This window comes from Anomaloglossus baeobatrachus, chromosome 4 (genome assembly GCF_048569485.1).
Source record: "Anomaloglossus baeobatrachus isolate aAnoBae1 chromosome 4, aAnoBae1.hap1, whole genome shotgun sequence".
Classification (NCBI taxonomy): domain Eukaryota; kingdom Metazoa; phylum Chordata; class Amphibia; order Anura; family Aromobatidae; genus Anomaloglossus; species Anomaloglossus baeobatrachus.
The window spans coordinates 608,039,224-608,051,427 of NC_134356.1; positions in this window are offsets into that span (position 1 = coordinate 608,039,224).

Sequence of the window (12,204 nt, forward strand, 5' to 3'; positions counted from 1 at the left end):
GCGGGGCTCACTTTCGCGCCCTCTCCTCAGGCATGCCCCCCTTCTTCCCGCTCTTTGCAAGCTGTAATGGCGGCGGTTCTCACAGTAAAACACTCTTTCAACACAGTTTTGTCACACAGTTCTTCAGGCGCACAGTACCCAGTGGGTCCGGGCACGAAATCCTGTTTGTGACGCCAAAGTTGACTCACCCACCCCAGGGCTATGGGACACCCGATGCCGGGCCGAACTAGTCCGGGGGACGTCAGTGGTGGCTGGGCCTGACTCCGTACCCTGGTGGGGTCAATTAATATGGCTGGTGACTTGGGGGTGATTAAAGTTTGTATTATTCGTGACGCCACCTGTGGTTTGCGGCTATTAAGCCGCCGCTGCTGTATGGGGCCTCCGGGGCTGGTGGAATGGCAGCTTGGATGGTCCTGCTCCCCACAGGTGGAGCGGTACCCCGGGGCACAGTTGATGCTTGTAAGTGTCTATGCAGTGATGGAAGTCTATGCAGATGAAATAACAGAGGCAACACCAAGGGTGTAGTTTCAAGTTGTTTACTCACAGTTCCTGGTAGGTGCACACTGGTGCCTCTGGACTGCTGAGACCCACTGTCAGGGACCTCCGCTGATCCTGGGTAGATCTGGGGGTAAAAGCCGGTACACCCCTCTATGTGTTCCTTTCTTCAGCTGTCTCCTTAAGCCTAGCCCTTGTTGGCTAAACCTGGCTCGGCCTCCACTACAGCCTTCGGGCCAGGGGCTTGCCTGTCGGTAGTTTACCCCCTTTCTAGAGGTTCTGCTGTGGGCTGTGGCCCGGGGAGCTTGCAGCTTTCCCTGGGCCTCGGTTTTTACTTTTGGAGATTACTTTTTCTCCTCCAGTTTCTAGGGAGGGTTGCTGCCACTGTCCCTGGTCCCTGTGTGTACCTAACAATGGGTGTAGTGTGAATTTGCCTGTGGACCGGCGCTCACTCCTTTCCTTACCCAGGATGGGACATCACACCTCTGGCTGGGGTGCAATGTTCCTGTGGCGACGGAAGCCTCAGGGGCGCCACAACCATATGACTCTTCCTTTAGGAAGAATTTTATTGAGGTTTACCGTGTCAGTTTGATGCTTATGAAATTCACAGATCCCAGCAAATTTGTACAATTTGTGATTTTATTCGTGAAAGTCAACAAAAAAAAAATACCCACCAACATCTTACACATTGCAGAAGATTGCATCAGTCACAGAAGACTGACAATACCTCAGGTGCAACCATGCGGGCTTCCTCTTAGGCCCCTTTCACACGTCAGTGATTCTGGTACGTTTGTGCTTTTTTTCTACGTACCAGAATCACTGACTTACGCAGACCCATTATAATCAATGGGTCTGCGCACACATCAGTGATTTTTCACTGACCTTGTCTCCGTGCGGCGTACCCGCGTGTCCGTGATTGCCGCACGGAGACATGTCCATTTTTTTCTGGCATCACATATGTCCCACGGACCACGCAGTGGTGTGATCCATGAAACACGTGCCAGAAAAAAACGTGCATATAAAATAAAAATCATTTTTACTCACCCGGCTCCAGCGGCGCTCTCTGCAGCCTGTGCTGCCTGCTGCTTCTGAGCCGGCTCATTACTGTCGTGCATATTCATGAATGCATGACACAGCCGACCCGTAAGCAGCTGCTGCGGGGATCAGCGCCGGCCGGATGCTGCACCGCGGGAGCGTTCAGCACCATGGAGAGCGGGAGTGGGCACAGGTGAGTTAATCTCTATGTGCAATCACGGACCACGGAGAACGGAGCCCGGATTGCACATAGACAACCCACGTGTTCCGTGAATCACGGCACACGGAGGGACATGTGCGTGTTTTACACGTCAGTGAAGAATGTCTGTGTTTTTCACTGATGTGTGAAACGGGCCTAAAGTAGAAATGAGTGAACCCGTGGAAGCTCGGTTTGGCGGGTTCAGCTGGACCTTAGATAAAGTTCGGTTTGTGACCCGGACTTGACTTAATCCCCAATGGAAGTTACTAATTGAGCAGTTCGGGTCTCTACCCACATGCACCTGAATATTTTTTTTTTTTTGTTGAAAGGTCCGTGTTCGGATTCGATTATCTCTACTCTTAAGGCCTTGCAGCTATAACATTACCATTACATGATCTAGTGCAGCTAATCAGGAGGGACTATAATAGCCTGTATATAATCCGAAGTAAGGAACGTAGCAGACATTCTAGGGTGATTTTAGGATAGTGCGAGTTTGTCAGGAAGACAAAGCCCTAAAACATTGGACAAATACTTCAGACAGTAATAGGTTATTCAACTGCAACAGTGCAGAAGGTGAGAGTGATAATCTGTGAAAAATACAAAGATTAAATTAATTGAGAGAGATAGGAGAGGTGCCAGCAGCCGTGCAGAACTCAGTGGTACTTCAGCACAGAAGGAAATCCATGGGCTCACTTCCAGTGAATAAAATCTTGTTTTATTGCGACATATTATAATTCACCTTTCAATGGAGGCCAAGGCAGGAGTGAGGGAAGAGGAGGACAAAGCGCAGATTCAGTCAGACGATGGATCGTTTGCGCGACTGCGCTTCTACAGATCTGAGACTCAGTGGGATTGATCAGTGATCTGGTGTACCTGGCATACGTCCTGCTGCTTCTGAATTACAATTATACATTTTTTTCATTCTTAAAGGGAACCTGTCACTAGTTTTTTTCCCTATAAGCTGCGGCCACCACCAGTGGGCTCTTATATACAACGTTCTAACATTCTGTATATAAGAGCCCAGGCCGCTGTGTAGAACACAAAAAACACTTTATAATGCTCACCTAAACTGGTTGCTGCAGTGGATGTGGCTCAAATTGGCGTCTTCGTCCTCCGGTGCCAGCGCCGCCTCTTTCGGCCATCTTTGTCGCCACCTCTGTCATCCATCTGAAGCCGGGGTGCATGACCCATCCAACGTCATACACACTCGCCGGCATTCAGGTCCTGAGCAGGGTAGATCAAAGTATTGTAGTGCGCCTGCGCGGGACCGGCGAGTGTGTATGACGTAGATGTGGCATGCACACAGGCTTCAGAAGGAGGACGAAGATGGCCGAAAGAGGACGCGACGGCATCGGAGGACGGAGACGCCCATTTGAGCCACATCGACCGCAGCGACCGGTTTAGGTGAGTATTATAAAGTGTTTTTTGTGTTCTACACAGCGGTCTGGGCTCTTATATACAGCATGTTAGAATGCTGTATATAAGAGCTCACTGGTGGTGGCCGCAGATTATAGGCCAAAAAAATGGTGACAGGTTCCCTTTAAAGGGAATCTGTCAGCAAGTTTTTGTTACCTCATCTGAGAGGAGCATGATGTAGGCAAAGAGATTCTGAATATCATGATGTATCACTTAGATTACTGGCTGCAGCCATTCTGACACAGTGAAAGATTTTAGATTTTGTATGTAGGAGTGTTGGGAGAGTTGCCGCTTCCCACACCAGGCTTTCAGTGCACATTTCCATAGACAGAAGCTGCTACTCACAGGGTGGGGGGGTTGGAGCCGGACTACAGCTCAAGTACTGCTCAGACCCACTAATGATAAAGCTAACAGGCTTAAGCTAAAATTGCAGCTAAACAAAAACAGGCTGAGATAAGAGACAGCTGGCTGTAAACTGCGTGTTAACTCTATGCTGGTTTAAGATTACATATAAAAAACGTCCTGACAGAGTTCCTTTAATTTTCTAAAAAGCAGAAGCAAAACAGCAAAAAAAAACCTGGGTTGATCAACCTCCAATTTACATTGAAAGAAAAGACTGGGTGCTTATTCCACTGGAGCAAAACACATGACTCCCTACTTCATCAGAAAATTAATAGTGTATATAGGAATAGCACATAAAAAAAAGGATATTATACCACAATGTAAAGTATAGTGTAGTGACTGAGCTACTTCCGTTGTTTTAAATCCGTCAGGTCCGACAGGAACGGATCAGTCGTTTTTTAGTTGTCAACTGATGCAACGGATGTGTTTTTCACAGGATTCCTTTCACAGGAATTCTGTGAAAAAACTGATCTGTTGCGTCCGTTGCATCCGCTGTGCGTCCGTTTTTTGACGGATCAGTCATGATCCGTTTGTGTTTGGGACAGCCCAGTGGGTGTGCCAAACATGCTGGGCATGCTCAGTAGAGCATGACGGAATCCAGCGCTGGATTCCGTTGTAAGACGGATTACGACGCAATCCAGCACCATAGACATACATTACAAGCGTGACGGACTGTGGCGGATTCCTGCGCGGTGCATCAATTTTGACGGCCAGAAAAACGTTACATTCTGCGTTGCTCCCGCCCGGCGGTCAGTCAAAAAACGACTGACCGCGACGCAGCGGGTGCAACGCAAGGTCATCAGTCGCAATCCGCCACTAATACAAGTTTATGGGACACAACGGAATCCACTAAACGGATAGCGTTGTTTACCATAGCCGCGGATTGTGACTGATACATTTTAACGGCAGTGTGAACCTAACCTAACACAGGGATGAACAAACCAGGAGAGATGTAATACCTGTAAACAACAGATCCTTAGTCAGACTAGAATTCGTAAATCTGACCCCGATTTCTCCCTGCATGTTCACAGACGTTAGCACCGTAAGATTACAAAATTGTGCACCCACTCAACGTTGGCTTACTCTGAATGACCTGAACTGCACCCTCTTCTATAAAGAAAGTGTAACATCTAACAATAATAACCATAAATGAAGTGCACACAGGTCAAGGGTGAGACACAGGTTACAAATGTGTGAACACAGTCATACAGGGAAAACGAAGGAAACTCAAAAGATTTATTGAATACGTGGAAGCCTTCCAAATCCGAAACGTAAAAGAAAAAGAAGAATGCTGAAAAGAGAAACACACAAACTAACTGCAGGGACAAGCAATAGTGATTATTCAGCAAGATTATCCATAACTGATGAGATGAGACTCCAAACATCCGTCTATCCAGGAATTTAGCCAGCACTTAGGCATGTGCATAGTGATTATAAATAGACCCTCCCAAGATGTGATAGGCCAAACACAGTGAACACATCTAAATAGAAATAAAAAGGAAAGACAAGAGAACCATCAGCAATAGGACATAGACAAAACACGCTGTGATACAACAGAGAGGGAAAGCAACCAAACGACCAGAAGTCACTGGATCGAGCTCCAGAGTCAAGTAATGATGAATAGCCACATTTGGGTACTGTACTCTGTCAGGCTAAGTATGGTATGTGTGAAATGTCCTTCTTGGGCGAAAAAAAAATGCAAAAATCTACCATTATATGAAAAGATAAGATCACTGGGCTGTCTAGGATCCAGAGAGAATGGGGAAAATCTTATTACCCATAGAAGGGATCTAGTGATAAAAAAAAACAGTGGATATAGAGGAATGTCACACTGCATTCCTCTACATCTACTGCTTTTTGCAGCACTGGGTCCCTTCTCCTCCTTTACCCCCTGCAAGCCCATTAATGAGATAGAAGGTAAAATATGGAATATAAAACACTTTAGTCATCTAAATAACAACAGGATGATGTTACCTCTCACAGTGACACCGTCAGTTTGAGTCAGTGTTCTGCACAAAACGATCTGCCTGATCACAAACAACTGAGATGTCTGGGTTTTTGTTTTTTTTTAAATAACATAAAATGTCTGTCAGTGTGCCGTGTTATTGAAGGGAATCTGTCAGCAGGTTTTTGCTACATCATCTGAAAGCAACATGATGTAGGCAAAGAGATCCTGAATCCAATGATTTTTCACTTCGATTACTGGCTGTAGCCGTTCTCACGTAATCAGAATTTTTAGTTTTAGCAGAGCTGAGTGAGCTGCCCTGTCCACACCAAGCTTACAATAGAGATTGTACATTGAAAATGAGGTGTCAATCACAGTAGGGGATGTGTTGGACTGGCATGTTACTATGTAGTCCAGCTATGATAAGGGTCCTGGTACTTAAACTAACATGGCAAACAAACAACAGCTCAGACTGTGACTAGACAGGCATCCCTGAATTTCCTGTATTAACCCTTGCAGCATGCTGGCTTAAGCTTACATAGCAAAAACCTGCTGACAGATGCTCTTTAAATGAGCTTTTGGTTAGGCTGCTTTCACATATCCGTTTTTCGCCATACTGCACATTCCGTCAAAAAAACTCATGCAATGGATCCGGCGAAAAAACTGATTCGTTGCATCAGTTTTTCCATACATTCCTTCCGGTTTTTGACGGATCCGTTGTACTACTGAGCATGCGCAGTTAAAAAAAAAAAAAAACGGATCCGGCAGCCGTATCCGTTTTTTTTGCCGCATTGTGACGGATCCGGTGTCCATAGACTTCCATTATAAAACACGATGTACGGCGTCAGATCCGGCGCGATGCGGTTTTTCGTCAGGGACAAAAAACGTTCCACTCAGCGTTCCATCTGGAACCCGCACAATCAAATTTTGCTGGACCCGGCAAAAGCCGGATGCAACGCTAGGTCATGTGGCACAATCCGGCGCTAACACGGCGAAAAACGGATGTGTGAAAGCAGCCTTATTACCGGTTATCATCCGTTTCTATGGTGAGATCTTTTTGATATTACTAAGGTTGTGTTTGCGTTAAACAGATTGAATTGGGATGAATAGCGTCAAAGAGGATATCCTTTATTTAAATGAGGGGAATTACAGTGCCTTGCGAAAGTATTCAGCCCCCTTGAATTTTTCAACCTTTTCCCACTTTTCAGGCCTCAAACATAAAGATAAAAATTTTTATGTTATGGTGAAGAATCAACAACAAGTGGGACACAATTGTGAAGGTGAACGAAATTCATTGCTTATTTTAAACTTTTGTAAAAAATAATAAACTGAAAATTGGGGCGTGCAATATTATTCATCCCCTTTACTTTCAGTGCAGCAAACTCACTCCAGAAGTTCATTGAGGATCTCTGAGTGATCCAATGTTGTCCTAAATGACTGATGATGATGATGATACATATAATACATATAATCCACCTGTGTGTAATGAAGTCTCCGTATAAATGCACCTGCTCTGTGATAGTCTCAGTGTTCTGTTTAAAGCACAAAGAGCATCATGAATACTAAAGGCCCCGTTACACGCTACGATTTATCTGACGATATGTCGGCGGGGTCACGGCATCGTTAGCGACGTCGTTGCGTGTGACACCTACGTGCAACTCCGAACGATCGCAAATAGGTTGAAAATCGTTGATTGTTAACACGTTCATTTTCAAAATATTGTTGGTCGTTTGGATCGCAGCAGACATATTGGTACGTTTGACACCCTGCAAACGACGAACAACATCCACACAACCGCCTTGGTCAAACAATATATCGCCAAAACGATTTGGCGTCGCTTGTGATGTGAGATAGTTACGTGTGACCGCTAATGAATGACCTATGAGCGATTTCGGCAAATCGTAACTACGATCTGGGCGTGTCACATCGCTAATGAGATTGTCAGATAAATCGTAGCGTATAAAGCGGACTTAAGGAACAACAGGCAGGTCCGTGATACTGTTTTGGAAAAGTTTAAAGCCGGATTTGGTTACAAAAAGATTTCCACAACTTTAAACATCCCAAGCAGAACTGTGCAAGCGATCATACTGAAATGGAAGGAGTATCATACCACTGCAAATCTACCAAGACCCGGCCGTCCCTCAAAAATTTCATCTCAAACAAGGAGAAGACTGATCAGAGATGCAGCCAAGAGGCCCATGATCACTCTGGATGAACTGCAGAGATCTACAGCTGAGGTGGGAGAGTCTGTCCATAGGACAACAATCAGTCGTACACTGCACAAATCTGGCCTTTATGGTAGAGTGGCAAGAAGAAAGCCATTTCTCAAAGATATCCATAAAACGTGTCATTTAAAGTTTGCCACAAGCCACCTGGGAGACACACCAAACATGTGGAAGAAGGTGCTCTGGTCAGATGAAACCAAAATCGAACTATTTGGGCACAATGCCAAACGATATGTTTGGCATAAAAGCAACACAGCTCATCTCCCCGAACACATGATCCCCACTGTCAAACATGGTGGTGGCAGTATCATGGTTTGGGCCTGCTTTTCTTCAGCAGGAACATGGAAGATGGTTAAAATTGATGGGAAGATGGATGGAGCCAAATACAGGACCAATCTTGAAGAAAACCTGTTGGAGTCTGCAAAAGACCTGAGACTGGGACGGAGATTTGTCTTTCAACAAGACAATGATCCAAAACATGAAGGAAGATCTACAATGGAATGGTTCCCAAATAAACGTATCCAGGTGTTAGAATGGTCAAGTCACAGTCCAGACCTGAATCCAATCGAGAATCTGTGGAAAGAGCTGAAAACTGTTGTTCACAAACGCTCTCCATCCAACCTCACTCTGCTCCAGCTGTTTGCAAAGGAAGAATGGGCAAGAATTTCAGTCTCTCGATGTTGATTCTTCACCATAAAATTTAAATTTTTTATCTTTATGTTTGAAGCCTGAAATGTGAGAAAAGGTTGAAAAATTCAAGGGGGCCGAACACTTTCGCAAGGCACTGTATATATTTGTGCTGGCAGACGGCAGCCCCAGGTGATGTGCGGCAGCTGGTGCTACAACACCAAACAATCCCTGGTGATAAGAACAGCAGCAGCAGCCATAATCATGGATTCGGCTAGGATGGATGGGTGTATGGATGCAGCAGCTGAAGTGGATACTTGCGTTAACGGCTATCGTGGTAGCCGACCGGCGTGGATGATTGCAGCAGCAGACTGGTAATGCACTGAAAGACAGGTACGAATCAGCAGCAGAAGACAGCACAAATACAGCAGCAATGGGACCTGAGAACTAGCAATGGTAGAAACTCGTTGCCCAGGCACCTCCCTTAAGGGAAAGGTGCCTTAAATACCTGAAATCTCTCAGCTGGCCTGAGAGGCACTTCTGAGTCAGGGTGCGCTGGTGCTTTTAGAAAAGGGGTGTGGCCACATGCGCACCCTTTGGGCAGTACTAGGATGCCTGTGAGGTGTACACAGGCTCTTGGTGACAGCAGCATGGATCGGGGACAGAGCAGCCACCGCAGGACGACCGGGCAGGTGAGAGAACTAACGTCCCCGCCAGTGGAGGGAGCAGGACAGCGCGGGGCCACCGGTATGGGCATTACAGCCTGTACATCTGCTTGTTGCAATGGTAACTGGATGCTTGTGGTCTCTTTAAAGCAGATATTGTGGGAAGAGATACTCTTACAGACCCTTCTGTTAGTAGTGTCTGCCTGTCTTTCTCCAAATTTTCCAATTCCGTTTTGTACACCTGATTTGACTTCTGTTTGGACTCTTGGTTCTGTTTGCAGTTACAATCCTAGGTTTGATGATCATCTCGCTGACCACCTGGTCCTGAACGACGGCATACAGTATGTCTGGCTACTCTTCTGTGCCTCATCGCTGATTAGTATAGACACCAATTGCTGACAATTCTGAGGACCACAACCTTGGAATCAGACATGTTGAATCCAAATCATCTTGCAGGAGTCTCTTATACTACCCATGCTCATGGGATAAAAGTATTCTAAAATGGCCAATTTTGGCTTCAACCAGCTCCAAATAATTTATACACTTTACCCAAACTACAGCAAATGTATGTTGAAAAAGGTGATGTTAGGTTGGTTGATTGTGACTATATACATATAGCACCATCACCTGATTTCAGCCAATTTTTTGCCACTTTGCACACATATATTGCACTTTTTTAGTATATGATCTGCCACTGCAAGAATGACAGCATAAAGTGCCATTTTTCATGGTATACCAGCCAAACCGTATTTGACCATAGAGCACTACTATTCTCAGACAACTGATTTAGTCAAGAGTCGACATGGTGACCAGCTCAGAATAACTGTCTCAAAGTCGATTGGTGTGGACTCCCTTATTTTTTTAATTAGGGATCATCCTATCAAACTCATTTGACCATTTCACAGTCAAATAATTGAAATGGGATGGCCATGTTTTCAAAAATCCTTTTTGCATGAATCCAAATTTTACTCCAAAATGTTCACATTCAGATCATCTGGAAAAATGATATTCATGTAATGTGTACATTTAGGGTTATAAGGGAATTATTTCTTCGTGGTTTTGAGCCATGTTAGCATTGATGGATTAGCATTATGGAAAGAAACAATATGGGAGGAATCACCCTCAGATGAAAAAGTTGTGCTGCGACTGCAATCCATAAAATCCTACTTGTGTTATACTAACATCAGCATCATCCCAGAAAAATGCTCCACGTCAAGAGTGAAGGTGATGGACCTAGGCAATGTCACTCCCGATGGTGCAGACATCATACAGGAAGACTAACCTACAAGGATCAAAGAATCTGATGTCTTGGGTTATAAAATATTCTGGATTGCCCTAGAAAGGTATACAACATTCAACAGTATCACTTGACGTTCCTGAGCGCTGATACAATTCTATAATAGACCCCCACCTATTATGTAGGGGTCATAACAGAGCCAGCTCCAGGTTTTTGTGGGCCCCGAGAGGAAGAGTCCAGTGCCACCCACAAAGCCCCTCACACCAGTGCCACCCACAAAGCCCCCTATACCAGTGCCACCCACAAAGCCCCTCATACCAGTCCACCCATAAAGCCTGTCATACCAGTGCCACCAACAAAGCCCCTCATAACAGTGCCACCCACAATGCCCCTCATAACAGTGCCACCCACAAAGCCCCTCATACCAGTGCCACCCACAAAGCCCCTCATAACAGTTCCACCCACAAAGCCCCTCATACCAGTGCCACCCACAAAGCCCCTCATACCAGAGCCAGCCACAAAGCCTCTCATACCAGTTCCACCCACAAAGCCCCCTATACCAGTGCCACCCACAAAGCCCCCTATACCAGTGCCACCCACAAAGCCCCTCATACCAGTGCCACTCACAAAGCCCCTCATAACAGTGCCATCCACAAAGCCCCTCATACCAGTCCACCCACAAAGCCCCTCATACCAGTGCCACCCACAAAGCCCCTCATACCAGTCCACCCACAAAGCCCCTCATACCAGTGCCACCCACAAAGCCCCTCATACCAGTGCCACCCAAAAAGCCTCTCATACCAGTCCACCCACAAAGCCCCTCATACCAGTGCCACCCAGAAAGCCCCTCATACCAGTGCCACCCATAAAGCTCCCTATAGCAGCCACTCACAAAGCCCCTCGTACCAGTCCATCCACAAAGACCCTCATACCAGTGCCACCGACAAAGCCCCTCATACCAGTCCACCCACAAAGCCCCTCATACCAGTCCACCCACAAAGCCCCTCATACCAGTGCCACCCACAAAGCTCCCTATAGCAGCCAGTCACAAAGCCCCTCATAACAGTGCCATCCATAAAGCTCCTCATACCAGTGCCACCCAGAAAGCCCCTCATAACAGTGCTAGCCACAAACCCCCTTTACCAGTGCTACCCACAAAGCCCCTCATACCAGTGCCATCCATAAAGCTCCTCATACCAGTGCCACCCACAAAGCCCCTCATACCAGTCCACCCACAAAGCACCCTATACCAGTGCCATACACAACACCCCTCATACCAGTGCCACCCACAAAGCCCCTCATACCAGTGCCACCCACAAAGCCCCTCATACCAGTGCCACCCACAAAGCCCCTCATACCAGTGCCAGCCACAAAGCCTCTCATACCAGTGCCAGCCACAAAGCCTCTCATACCAGTGCCACCCACAAAGCCCCCTATACCAGTGCCACCCACAAAGCCTCTCATACCAGTGCCACCCACAAAGCCCCTCATACCAGTGCCACTCACAAAGCCCCTCATAACAGTGCCATCCACAAAGCCCCTCATACCAGTCCACCCACAAAGCCCCTCATAACAGTGCCATCCATAAAGCTCCCTACAGCAGTCAGTCACAAAGCCCCTCATACCAGTGCCACCCACAAAGCCCGTCATACCAGTGCCACCGACAAAGCCCCTCATACCAGTCCACCCAAAAAGCCCCTCATACCAGTGCCACCCACAAAGCCCCTCGTACCAGTGCCACCCAAAAAGCCTCTCATACCAGTGCCACCCAAAAAGCCCCTCATACCAGTGCCACCCATAAAGCACCTCATAACAGTGCCATCAATAAACCTCCTCATACCAGTGCCACCCACAAAGCCCCTCATACCAGTCCACCCACAAAGCCCCCTATACCAGTGCCACCCACAAAGCCCCTCATAACAGTTCCACCCACAAAGCCCCTCATAACAGTGCCACCC